Source organism: Leopardus geoffroyi, chromosome A1 (assembly GCF_018350155.1).
Source record: "Leopardus geoffroyi isolate Oge1 chromosome A1, O.geoffroyi_Oge1_pat1.0, whole genome shotgun sequence".
In the NCBI taxonomy this organism is placed as follows: Eukaryota; Metazoa; Chordata; class Mammalia; order Carnivora; family Felidae; genus Leopardus; species Leopardus geoffroyi.
Window position 1 is genome coordinate 96,771,754 of NC_059326.1, and position 12,738 is coordinate 96,784,491.

Consider the following 12,738-nt stretch of genomic DNA (forward strand, 5'->3'; position numbering starts at 1 on the left):
GAGTCAGATGCTTATCCAATGGAGACACCCAGGCACCCCCGGGGCTCACGCTTTTAGTCACTGCATTGCAGAGTGTCTTCAGAGAATTTAAGAAATGTCATTGATGACTTTAACTTTTCCATAATGTTTCCATTAGCCCCCAATCATATCCAGGTTATCGTGTTCCTAAGCTGATGAATTAGTTCAATTTGTGTTCAGGTACCATGGTTTAGAATCTGCTGGGTGAACGGACACAGAGACGGAAGTAAGGAATAAAAGACTAAGAAATGTGAGACAAGGATCTTAGGAACTTTTACAGTCAAACTCCAAAGTAAGTCTTCTCACATATAGTTTTTATTTTATCATAACTTCTCTGTCTCTTTTCAGATGTATCTTGAATTTTGTCTCCAAATCTAACTGAAAAAACACTGTCATTGCACGGCCAAGAGAAAGAACATAACCTCCGAATTTCAAAGATGAGGTTCTAGCTCACAAGGGCATTGGAAAAACAAGTGAGTTTAAAATATTATGATACAGAGTCCAGGGGAGAAAAAAGTGGGTATGTGAATCCTAATCTGAACAAAGCCAACTAGAAGATTCACCTAAAAGTCTCCCTAGCTGAGTTCACAGATCTGCCAGGAGGCAAAAATTTCTGAAGATGTCTGTCACCAACACTGGCTACCAAAGATTTGGATTCCTTGGCTCCCATGCTCATTAACTGTGCCAACTCCATTATGAAAGAGCATTAATATTACCAGTAATAGCATCCACCTCTGCATCCATCACCCACCCATCACACACACACACACACATACACACACACACACACACACACACACACACACTGCCATAATGCCATGGAGACACATGAGGGACACCTTCTGGAGATAAGAACTTACTCTGCTTGCAGGATCTTATTGAATATACTGAGCTCAGGAAGAAAGAGGTCCCAGCTCTAAGGAGGAAATCTTCTCTTTTTTCCAGTTTAGTTTTTGACTGCCTCTCAACTCACAGGTATTCAATACTGTACTAACTGGCATTTCAAAGACAATAAGAGGGCTATTATGAATAGGTGAACCATATAATGTATTATAGCAGCTGACACACTTTGGGGGGGGGGGTACAAGGGGTCACTATTAATAGTCACAAAAGGACAAGAGGCAATATTGGGTTCTATTCCAGACAAACAAAATGTCTGAGTACTTTAGCTGTGGGAAAGACAAGACCCAGCTACCTTGACATTCATGCTGGCTTTGGAGATGTTTGTCCTCACATGTCATCTGTGAGCCCTCAGCGGACACCAGGAGAGTCAGCCTTTGAAAGCCACTTTGTGATCACATCTCTCTATAAAGTTTCTCCCAAATGTATAAGCAAAGTGAATATCAAGGTTTACACAGCTTTCTGTGGGAAATTATGACACTGTAAAACAATGAAAGGCTTCATATTCTAAATTTACACCAATCCCCAAAGGAATCAATGAACCATTCTAAGATAACCAATAACTCAATATATCACTGAGATTATACAATGTTATAGAGCCAAGAAATGGTACTATCTATAAGAACAAATTAGGAGAAAATGGCCCACCCCAATACCACTTGGGTGTTCAGCTCAACTGATTTAAGGAAAATTTAGGAGTTGCTATTAGAACCACTGGCCATAGAAGGACTGAACATCTGAGAAGAAGAAAGGAACCAAGTATCAATACCTCTAAGCCAAAGTAGAGGGACATTCCTGATTTAATTAGATGTGTACTATCGCATGATCAAATGTCAATAATCTTACTCCCACAAAGCAGAAAATCTAGTATAGGGAGCTATACAAGGCACATAGACATGCATAATAAAAACAGGGTGAGTACCTTCAATGACACAAGAAAAAACAGCTTAGAGGTCTCAAAGGAAGAAAATGTCAGGGCTGGCATAGGATTACAATATCGGAGGAGCAAGAAATGTTACCTGGAGGAGGCAGAATTGGAAACCATGATTTAAAGATGGAAATGATTTTGACAATCAAAGGGAGATGAGAGGCGTCCTGGGCACAGGTTGTGATGTAAGCAAAGGAACAAAGCAAAAGACTCCTCACTCCTAGAAATGTAGGTCAGGGGCTAGAATGTGAGAGAATCTTCAAGTTAAGTAGCTTCTACTACAAGGCTTTCTTTACAGCAATTGCAGAGGAATGATTCAGTTATAATCTCTAAAAACTTGCCATGATTATTGTGATTATTCATGAGAATTAGCATACCTTTGGGAAATAGAATATTGATGGAAGTATTTGTATGCTCCGATCCAAAGGTAAAATCCCCCAAGTCAGCCCAGCTGTGAGTAACCTAGATAAAAAATGAAATTGCAAATTTTTTGTAATCTAAAAGCAAAAATAGCAAAATAGAAGTTGCAAACTAGCTAAGACTCTCTTCGGTTTTTTGCACATTAAAGCCTTGCATGAAGTGTAGCTATTTCTGAATATCACAAAAACTTTAAAGATGTTTTAAAATGCTTTTGAATTTCATGAAATTGAAGTATGGTCTTTCTCCAGAACAACATGGTAGAATAATTAGGGCAGTAACTCATGATTCCTACAGAATACATCTGACCAACTCTTCACTAGTAACAGTAGCTAACACTTAAATAGTGCTTGTTATGTGCCCAGTACTGTTTTAAACACTTCACATATATTTATGGAAACAACCCTCTGCTCAAATGAAATTGTAGGCCTAGTCGAAAGCAGTAAGACAAAACACGTAATTAGCCATGAGAATCTGCCGCACCCTGGGGGAACAGATTTCCCACAGAAATAGACAATGTGAATCCCATGTCAGGGAATGTTTGCATAGCTCCTACATCGAGAACTATAGGGATATTAAAAAATTATGGCAGACATGTTTATTTACCTTACAAAGTTTCCAGAAAAAAATTATGGTTGCCAACATTCTAAGGTTATGAAATGGGTGCCTGGGTGGCTTGGTCGGCTGGATGTCTGACTCTTGGTTTCAGCTCAGGTCATGATCTCGTGGTCATGGGTTCGAGCCCTGTGTCTGGCTCTATGCTGACAGTGCAGAGCCTGCTTAGGATTCTCTCTGCCCCTACCCTGCTTGCTCCCTTTCTCAAAATAAATACATAAACTTAAAAATCTTTAAGGTTATGAAATGTGATATTAAAATTTGTATGTCTGGGGGCGCCTGGGTGGCGCAGTCGGTTGAGCGTCCGACTTCAGCCAGGTCACGATCTCGCGGTCCGTGAGTTCGAGCCCCGCGTCAGGCTCTGGGCTGATGGCTCGGAGCCTGGAGCCTGTTTCCGATTCTGTGTCTCCCTCTCTCTCTGCCCCTCCCCTGTTCATGCTCTGTCTCTCTGTGTCCCAAAAATAAATAAACGTTGAAAAAAAAAATTAAAAAAAAAAAAAAAAAAATTTGTATGTCTGGCTTCTGATATCTGGCTTCTGAAAATCTGAAGATCTACCAACTGTGGATCCCCTCACCTTACATGTCGGTAATATACAGGGCAAAATCCTGGGTGAACCCTTTAGACAGTCTACGTGCTCTGCTCTTTAGCTCACGACTGCCTCTGCCCTGCCCCCATCGTGGCCTATAGGCATCAGGTTTGAAAATGTTGGCCTCGGGAATAAATTTCACATGCTGAATGAATATAACTTGCCTAAATGTATGGCTGGGATATGGTTACTAGATCCGAGAGAGGTATACTTTGAATGTTTTGACTTGGCTAGGAAAGAGTGGAGGTTCAGATAATGTGTCCAGCCTGTTAAGATTTGAACATATAACCTTCATTTTCCAATTATTTTTCTTTTATTTCTTGTTATAGAATCTTTACATAACAGAATTAGAGGTGGTCTGATACTATATCTTCCCTTTGTAGACACGAATACTCGAGCCCACTGGCGGTGGAATTAGTCCTAGGACTGGCTTTTGACACCACCAAATTCATGACAGATAATTTGTCCCCTGGCGGGGGTGGGGGGGGGGAGGAAGTGTTCTTTTGGTCCACTCTTAAGTATTTTATTTTATTTTATTTTACTTTATTTTATTTTATTAATGTTTATTTGTGTGCATGTGAGAGAGAGTCAAAGCATGAGCAGGGGAAGGGCAGAGAGAGAAGAAGACACAGAATCCAAAGCTGGCTTCAGGTTCCGAGCTGTCGGCACAGAGCGCGACACAGGGCTCAAACTCATGAACTGTGAGATCATGACCTGAGCTAAAGTTGGATGCTTAACGAACTGAGCCACCCAGGCACCTCTTTTCTTATGTATTTTAATTTATTGTTATTGGAGTTTCTACATATTGTGGGTGTGTACACACTCATGTGTGTTTAAGAGTGAAGAGAATAGATGTGACTTAACCTTAAATTAAATGAAAAAGAACTAGGGAGACAAATAAATGGTCCTGATCATTAAATGTACATTATGGAAATTAGCCAGGTTTTGTTTGGAAGGAAGGCAGAGTCCATCATTCAAGAATGACATCTAGTCGATTTTTTTTCCACTGAAGGTAATAACAGCAGGGACTGGGCATGGCCTCGAACTCAGAGAACATTGAGACGATCCATTAAAATTTACAATCCTATTCCTAGAGCAAAGAGAAGCCTCTAGAGGTCTTTCTTGGCTTGGCCTCCAATCCTAATCATAACTCACAAAGGGATTTCTTAATCCAAGAATAGCTTCTTTAACATTAGAGTAAAGAATAAAATGGTAAAAACTAATTGTCCATATGAGAGCCACAGAAGGTCATATTCAGAACTAAAAAGGGCAAGTTTTCCTACACTAGGACTTTCCTGGCATTGCACTGGCCATATGATCAGCTGTATTTGCTTACTTGGGCTACCATAGCAAAATACCACAGACTGGGTAGCTTAGACAACAGAAATTTATTTTCTTATACTGCTGGAAGCTGGAAGTCTGAGATTCAGGTGTTGAAAGGTTTGGTGTCTCCTGAGGCCACTCTCCTTGGCTTGCAAGATGGCCAGCCTCTTGTTACCCCACATACCTCCCTGGGCCTCTACCTCTTCTTTTTTTTTAAATTTTTAATGTTTATTTATTTTTGAGAGAGAGACAGAACATAAAGGGGGGAGAGGCAGACAGAGAAGGTGACACAGAATCTGAAGCAGGCTCCAGGCTCTGTGCTGACAGAGCCGGACGCAGGGCTTGAACCCATAAACCATGAGATCATGACCTGAGCTGAAGTCGGACACTTAACTGACTGAGCCACCCATGTGCCCCTCTACCCCTTCTGATAAGCACACCCAATTTATTGCATTAGGGCCCACCAGATGACCTCATTTACTCTTAATTAACACTTTAAAGTCCCTACATCCAAATACAGTTACATTCTGATGTACTTGGATTAGTACTTCAACTTATCAATTTGGGGGGAATGCAATTCAGCCTATAACATCAGCACAAAGTCAAGAGAGGTGAAAAAAAGTTTCAGAGGGACCAGAATAGAGATCTTGATTTAGCCACAGAAAGTTAATACCCAAGATCCATCCCCCACCCCGGGTCCACAGAATTCTTATTCCATGTCTATGTGGGTCAAACTATTCTAGGATTGCAGCTAAAGAGTACAACTGTCCTCCAACCACATCCTAGCATGTCTATACGCCTACTGCATATCTCACTGGGAATGACTTAGGAGGGCCAGGCCAGGAGGCACTCAGAGCCAGCACTTGGAGAACTCAGAGTAAGTGCTTCTCTAAATGTTGCACCCTGGGCATCTCCCTTGGTGCACCCTAGTTTTGGCCCGAGGACATCCAGTTAGAGACAGCAGCCCTAGAAGGAGCTGAGACTGAGAAATCACATAGCTTCTGATTCAAATTGCAGGTCAGCTTTATGTTCAGGTTAGGAGGAAAGAAAGTGGGGGACCACCAGAGTAATTTCCCAACTTCCTTGCTCCTCGTGTTAAGGTATAGATAGCAGTCAGAAGAGAAAGTAAAAAAAAAAAAAAAAAAAAAAAAAGGTCAAAGAGGGCATATGGACATGAAGTTATTTGGAACATATATTTTATCTAAAATATGTAGAGGATATATTAAAATCTATCAGCCATTTTAAAGGTAATAAAGGAACAGTTATGGCTAAAGAGATACTCGCGGCAAGCATACGTGGACTCAATAGAACCACTGGGCCATCACTCTCTCCCCTAAACGCAGCAGAGGACAGAAGACACGTGATAGTGAGGTACATATGAGATCACTTAAAGCTGGTAATTCTAAGGTTGTTCTGTACTTTCCACTGAGAGATCTAAGATTCAAACTTGCTAGATCCGGAAGCTGATCTTCTAGGATGTTACTGTAAACACACTGAGTATTCCTGTGTTTGGGATTTTTTTTTTTAATCAAGGTGGCATGATTCATACCTGTTTCAGGTACTTCAAGTTCACCCATGGGTCAAGCCCCACTGAAAGACAATGGTTGTAATGACTTTTTTGTTTGCTTCCTCCAAGCCTCTGCCAGGTGGAGGCTTAAAGCACCGAACAGCACAGACCTTGAAACATCTTTAGCTTTACTAGGCCACTAACCACAGTTCTCTTCTCCAGGCCCCTGGTTTGATTAGGAAGTATTAAATTCAATTCTTCTGCAGCACTCTTTAGTTTAATTATGGTATAAAGGTTGACATAATTAGATGACAGCCCGAAGAAGAAAAAAGGCTAAAAAGTGACTTAGTAACTGTCTTAACTACAGAAAGGATTTCATGAACTCTATTAATGAAATGAAGGGTTATCGTAAGGAATGGGCTATTCCATAGATGCAAAGATGGGGTGGAAGGCATAAATGGATCTTAGGAGAAGAATTCTAGTTAGTTCATAAGAGAATTTTTTGAAATCTTCTGAGGTTAAATACTAGACTATATCCTGGAGCCATTGACAAGGATAGTTGTTTTATAGACCCACAACCTCTTCAAAGTCTTTACAAACTTCATGGATCTCTGTCTGTCTGAAATGACACTTTGTTCCTGAAGTCTCTTAAATTTTTCTCTAGCAAAACTGATCACCTTGGTCACATAAAAATGTTCTGGAAAGAAACCCTATTAGCCCATAGCTCAGTGTACTCGATGTGGTATAGAAATGTTTATAGTATCTGAAAATGCTTATTGAATGACAATGAATGAATGGAAGGGAAGCATGGTTTAGTAACCAAAACCCAGAAGTTCATTTCACTGAATTCACTCTGCTGTGGAAGAAAAGCAACCAGATTCCATTTTTTAGTGAAAATTATACTGGGAAGCATTTGCTTCAGTGATAGATCATGTATTAATTAGAATAAAAGCACTATTGCCATAAGGGACATTACAAGGCCATGATAATAAATCTGCATGAACACATCTCTATCAGCCCACGACCATTTCCCAAGCCAGGCCTCACTTCATTCATTAGGTGGATCTTCCTAGCAGTAAGAGATTAACATTCTGCAACCTTGAGGCTCTAGCTCCATCTGTACTTGGTATCTCAGTGATTCAAAGAAATTATTTTGCCCCAGACAAGTCGAAGAATTAGGGCATTTCTGAGAATACAGATAGGAAAATGTCATGAGTGTCTTATGGTTTAGCAGCTGGGAAAACCAGCTCCTGGCTGTTATTTCTACTCCAGATTTAAATTTCCAGGTGTCAGTCAGATTGGACCAGCAAATGTCACACACCCAGGCCATGGTCAGGGGAGGACAGATGCTCAATCAGAAACCAGGTTGCTTTATGAGAAGAGGGTGTGTACCAGGCAGACAAAAAGCACACAGGGCCACTTCAATCCCCTGTGCTTCACAGACAGAAAATTAACATTGCAACTCATGCAACAAACCGTGTCAGGTTTAGGAAAATGAATGATATTAACATTAACATTACAGGACGCATCCCAAGCAGTCATGCATAGAATCTATGCAATGAGTACTCACTTTCAGTTATCAGATTCATATCATGACTGGTTTCTGAGAGGCCCCTGATTCCTATCATCTACTTCCTCCCACATCACCTTCCAGCCATGACAGAAGTGTTACAAAACAAGGGAAGAACACAGAGCTAATGTAAGGACATGTAGGATAGTGGACTACTTCTGATCAGTCACTACAAAGGTACCTCTTAAACTCTTAAACCAATTTTTCATTACTGCTGCTCTTTCTATTTATAAGTCAAGGTTTTGTCTAGTCCTCTTGATTCCTTGGAGATTTCTAGTCCTGGTTTACTAACTCTCTGCAATTTAAAATGTGGGTCAAGAGCAAGTTGCAAAGTCCTTTAATTAATTATGCTCTTCACAGCTTTCAAATTCTCCTTGCAGTGACAGCTCATCACTTACTGCCTCATTTTATTTTTTCCCCCAGCTTTACTGAGATATAATTGACAATTAAATTGCATTTATTGAAGGTGTACAACTCAATGATTTAACATACCTATACATTACAAAATAATCACCACAATCAAGCCAATTAACATATCCATCACCTCACATAGTTGTCGTCTTCTTTGTTTGTTAAGGTGACAACACTTGATACCTACCCTCTTAAGCAAATTTCAAGTATGCAATATAGCATTATTAACTAGAGTCACAATGCTGTAGAGTATATCCCCAGAATGTATTCATCTTCAATGCAATCTCTATCAAAATTCCAATGGTGTGTTTTAGAAAAATAGGAAAACAATTTTTTAAATTCATATGCAACTATAAAAGACCCCAAATACTTAAACAAATCTTCAGCAACAAGAACAAAGCTGGAAGTATCACACCACCTGATTTCAAAATATACTACAAAGGTATAGTAATCAAAAGAGTATGGCATGGGCATAAAAACAGACATAGAGACCAATAGAACAGAATCAATAACCCATAAATAATCCACATATCTACACTCAAATGATCTTTGACAAATATACCAATAACACACAATGGAGACAGGACAGTCTTTTCAGTAAATGGTGCTAGGAAAACTGAATATCCATATTTAGAAGAATGAAATTAAGCATATGTCGTCTGTAAAAAGTCAACTCAAAATGGGTTAAACACTTAAACATAACAGCTGAATCTGTAAAACTACAAGTAGAAAACATAGGGGAAAAGTTTCTTGATGTCGGTGTAGGCCAATGATTTATTTGGATATGACACCAAAAGCACAGGAAACAAAAGCAAAAATAGGAAAGTGGGATGCCACCAAACTAAAAAGCTTTTGCACAGCAAAGGAAACAATCATCAGCATGAAAAGGCAACCCTAAAGAATGGGAGAAAATATTTGCAAACCATTTATCTGACAAGTGATTAATTTCCAAAAAAATAGTGAAAAATAGGCAAGGGACCTAAATAAACATATCTCAAAAGAAGATCTGCAAATGTCCAATCAGTAACCGAAAAGGTAAGTTTAACATAACTAATCACCAGGGAAATTCAAAGCAAAACCACAATGAGCTATCACCTCATGTCTCTTAGAATGGCTTTTACCAAAAGGACAAAGGATAACAAGTGTTGGTGAGGATGTGGAGAAAAGGGAACCCTTGAACACTGTTGATGGGTATTTAACTGATATAGAACTACGGAAAATAGTATGAAGATTCTCCCCCCAAATTAAAAAACATACAACCATATCATCTAGCAATCCCACTTCTAGGAATTTATCTAAAAGTATTGAAATCAGGATTTCAAAGAGATAAGACTCCATGGTCACTGTGGCCCTACTCACAATAGCCACGGTAAGGAAATAACTAAATTTCAGGGATGGGTAAATGGACAAGAAAACATGAGATAGAAAGATGGCAGACATATATATAGATAGAAAAAGAGATATATAATGAAATAGTATTCAGCCTTAAAAAAGAAGCCCTACTAAGGCAACCACATAGATAAACAAGGACAACATTAGGCTAAGTGAAATAAGCCAGACAGAGAAAGATGAATCCTGCATGACCTCACTTACATATGGAATCTAAAATAGTCAGACCTATAGAAGTGGAAAGGATAATAGTGGTTTCCAGAGGCAGGAGGGAGGTGTTGGGGGAGAATGAAATAAGGAGATATTGGTCAAAGGGTATAAAGTTTCCATTATGCAAGGTGAATAAATTCTGGATATCTAATACACAACACTGTCATTTTGGTTTCTTAAGCCAACCTAAACAATTCTGTGTGCATTGTTTTGCTTCTTATGTAGTTCCCATTAGTCACACCAAAATCCTCTATTTGAAACTTCCTCCGAGATCCCCTTAAGGTGAAAATAGTACTTAATCTGAGAGTGAAGGCTAGGGACGAAAAAAACAGGGGAAAATGTGTTTCTACCAGAGGGGGCACCAGCTAGAAAGGTTCTTAGATGGGAATGAGCTTTGTCTCTTTGGGGGAACTAAATTAAAACCAGTATATTTAAAAGAAGGCAATTAGTCAAAAAGGAGAATGGCTAAAGGTAAACACAGAAAAGTAGAAAGGGATCAGATCGCACAGAGCCAAAAAGCTGGGTTAAGAATATTCTACCTTAGGGGTGCCTGGGTGGCTCAGTCAGTTAGGCATCAGACTCTTGATTTCAGCTCAGGTCATGATCTCACAGTTCATGAGCTCAAGCCCTGCATCAGGCTCTGTGTTGACAGTGCAGAGGCTGCTTGGGATTCTCTGTCTCCCTCTATCTCTCTCTGTGCCTTCCTGCTCATGCCCTTTCTCTCTCACTCTAAAAATAATTAAGCATTTAAACATAAAGGAATATTCTACTTTATCTGTATCTGTTTATTTTACTTTTACTGTATCTGTTTATCTCGGATACAATGGAAAATCATTGGGAGCATTTTAAGCTTTTTTATTGTTTCAAAAAAAATTATTCTGGTTGCTTCATAGCAAATGATTTTGGAAGGAATTAAGAGCAAGATGAAGGGGCACCTGGGTGGCTCAGTTGGTTGAGTGTCCAACTCCTGATTTGGGCTTGGGTCACGATCCCAGGGTTGTGGGATGAAGCTCCATGCTCAGCTGGAGCCTGCTTAAGATTTTCTATGTTCTCTCTGTCCCTCTGCCCCTCTCCCCTGCTCAGTCTCTGTCCTAACTCACTCTCTCTCTCTCTTTAAAAAAAAAAAAAAAAAAGAATGATATTGTATAACTATGGTCATAGCGGAAAACTAGCCTCCTTGCCCCTGAGAAAGGTGGATGATTTGGGGAAACAAAAATGAAAGCAGAAAACTCATTTATTTTAGAAATTCAATGTAAATTCACAAGAAGTCAGAGATTCTTGATGTAGAGAGACTTATGGATTACGGTCTGCCATCTGTATAAACACACAAGCACAACTCTGAGGGTCAGGCCAATTAAGTACATAATAAACTGCTTTCAAGGAAGCTGTTTCAAAGAACAGTAAGTCATAAAGGAACAACGGCAGATAATAAATTAAGGGGCCTCGACGACGTTTTAAGCCCTCTCTCATTTCTAACGCCTTTCTTTTTATCCTTTTTTTTTTTTTTTTTACGAACCTTTTTAACTTTTATGCATTTGTGGAGTAACTAAAGCACAGTAAAATGTATTTTCCTTAAATTCCAACCAAGAGGGCAACAGCCTATAGTAAGGTTAGCAAAATGAAGCTTAACTTTAAAAGGAGAGGCCTCTGCTATTTAATTAGTGGTCTACCATCAAAGTCCTCAGCACCCTTCTAACGCCCCCAAACCAGAGAAACTTCTTTTGACTACCTTAGTAAATACAATTTATTTTCAAATAAGCTATTTTGAGATCAAGTGATACAGATGAAGTTGTCATACCCTGAAGTTGTAGTTAAAGCTGCAAATGACCTGGGGATGCTTGGGTGGCTCAGTCGGTTAAGTGTCCAACTCTTGATTTTGGCTCAGGTCATGATTTCAGGTTCATGAGTATGAGCTCCATGTGGCGCTCTGCACTGACAGCATGGAGCCTGCTTATGATTCTCTCTCTCCCTCCCTGCTCCTTCCTGGCTCATGCTCTCTGTCTTTCTCAAAATAAATAAATAAACTTAAAAAAAAAAAAAAAAAAAAGAGCTGCAAGTGACCTGGATTGCACTATTGTATCAATTCAGGCAATCCCTAGAACCCATCATCATTTTAATTCCCCAGGGTCTTGTCCATTAAGTCTATGACTTAGAAACAGTATTTAGCAAATTAATTCATTGCTGCAGGCCTTTCATAGTTGGACAATGTAATGAGTTGTATAATGTCCTATCTTGCTTTTCCCAAAGTGAAATTAATATCAAAAATGCCTAATTTAAAAAATCAATTAACACATATAGAACATTTTCAAGTCATACTGAAAGTCCTATCAGTAAATAATCTTAAGTGAAGCAAACTAGGGAACATCCGTCAAGAAAGTGTACTGGAGCCCTAGAAAGTAACTTTGTTTTGCTATTAGAATCTGTGTCTCCATTTGTTTAAATAGAAGATGCTTAAATGCCCTCTGCAAGCACGGCTGACATCACTTGAGTGCTTGTCTTCTGGCAAAAGAGACATTATTCCATCCCAATGCATTTCTACCAAAGGGCAAGTCTGTTCCAATAACTTTTTAGATGACCAGCACGACTCTTCCCTTCAGAGCTCTGGGTCACTTGTGTGATCAACACTGATCTGTGTCGACATATAAATGGGGGCCAGCCACTGAGAAAAATGTTATCTCCTGAGCTTTAAGATCAATTGAAATGAACTATAGATTAGCGAGCTACTGAACCACTTGGGCAGTGGAAAATTTTGATTTCTACAAAGGAATTTTTTTTTTAATTTTTTTAACATTTATTTATTTTTGAGACAGAGAGAGACAGAGCATGAATGGGGGAGGGTCAGAGAGAGGGAGACACAGAATCT

The 12,738-nt window shown here is 39.4% G+C and overlaps 1 long non-coding RNA gene across 5 annotated transcripts in view; it reads right to left on the reverse strand.

The window, feature by feature from the left end:
- LOC123602150 overlaps positions 1-12,738 on the reverse strand; it is a 62,936-nt gene that overhangs the window by 25,358 nt on the left and 24,840 nt on the right. For all 5 annotated transcript variants that reach the window (XR_006714393.1, XR_006714399.1, XR_006714397.1 and 2 more), the window contains exon 5: positions 2,224-2,308. This is a non-coding gene — a long non-coding RNA (uncharacterized LOC123602150). The remainder of the gene's footprint in view (positions 1-2,223; positions 2,309-12,738) is intronic.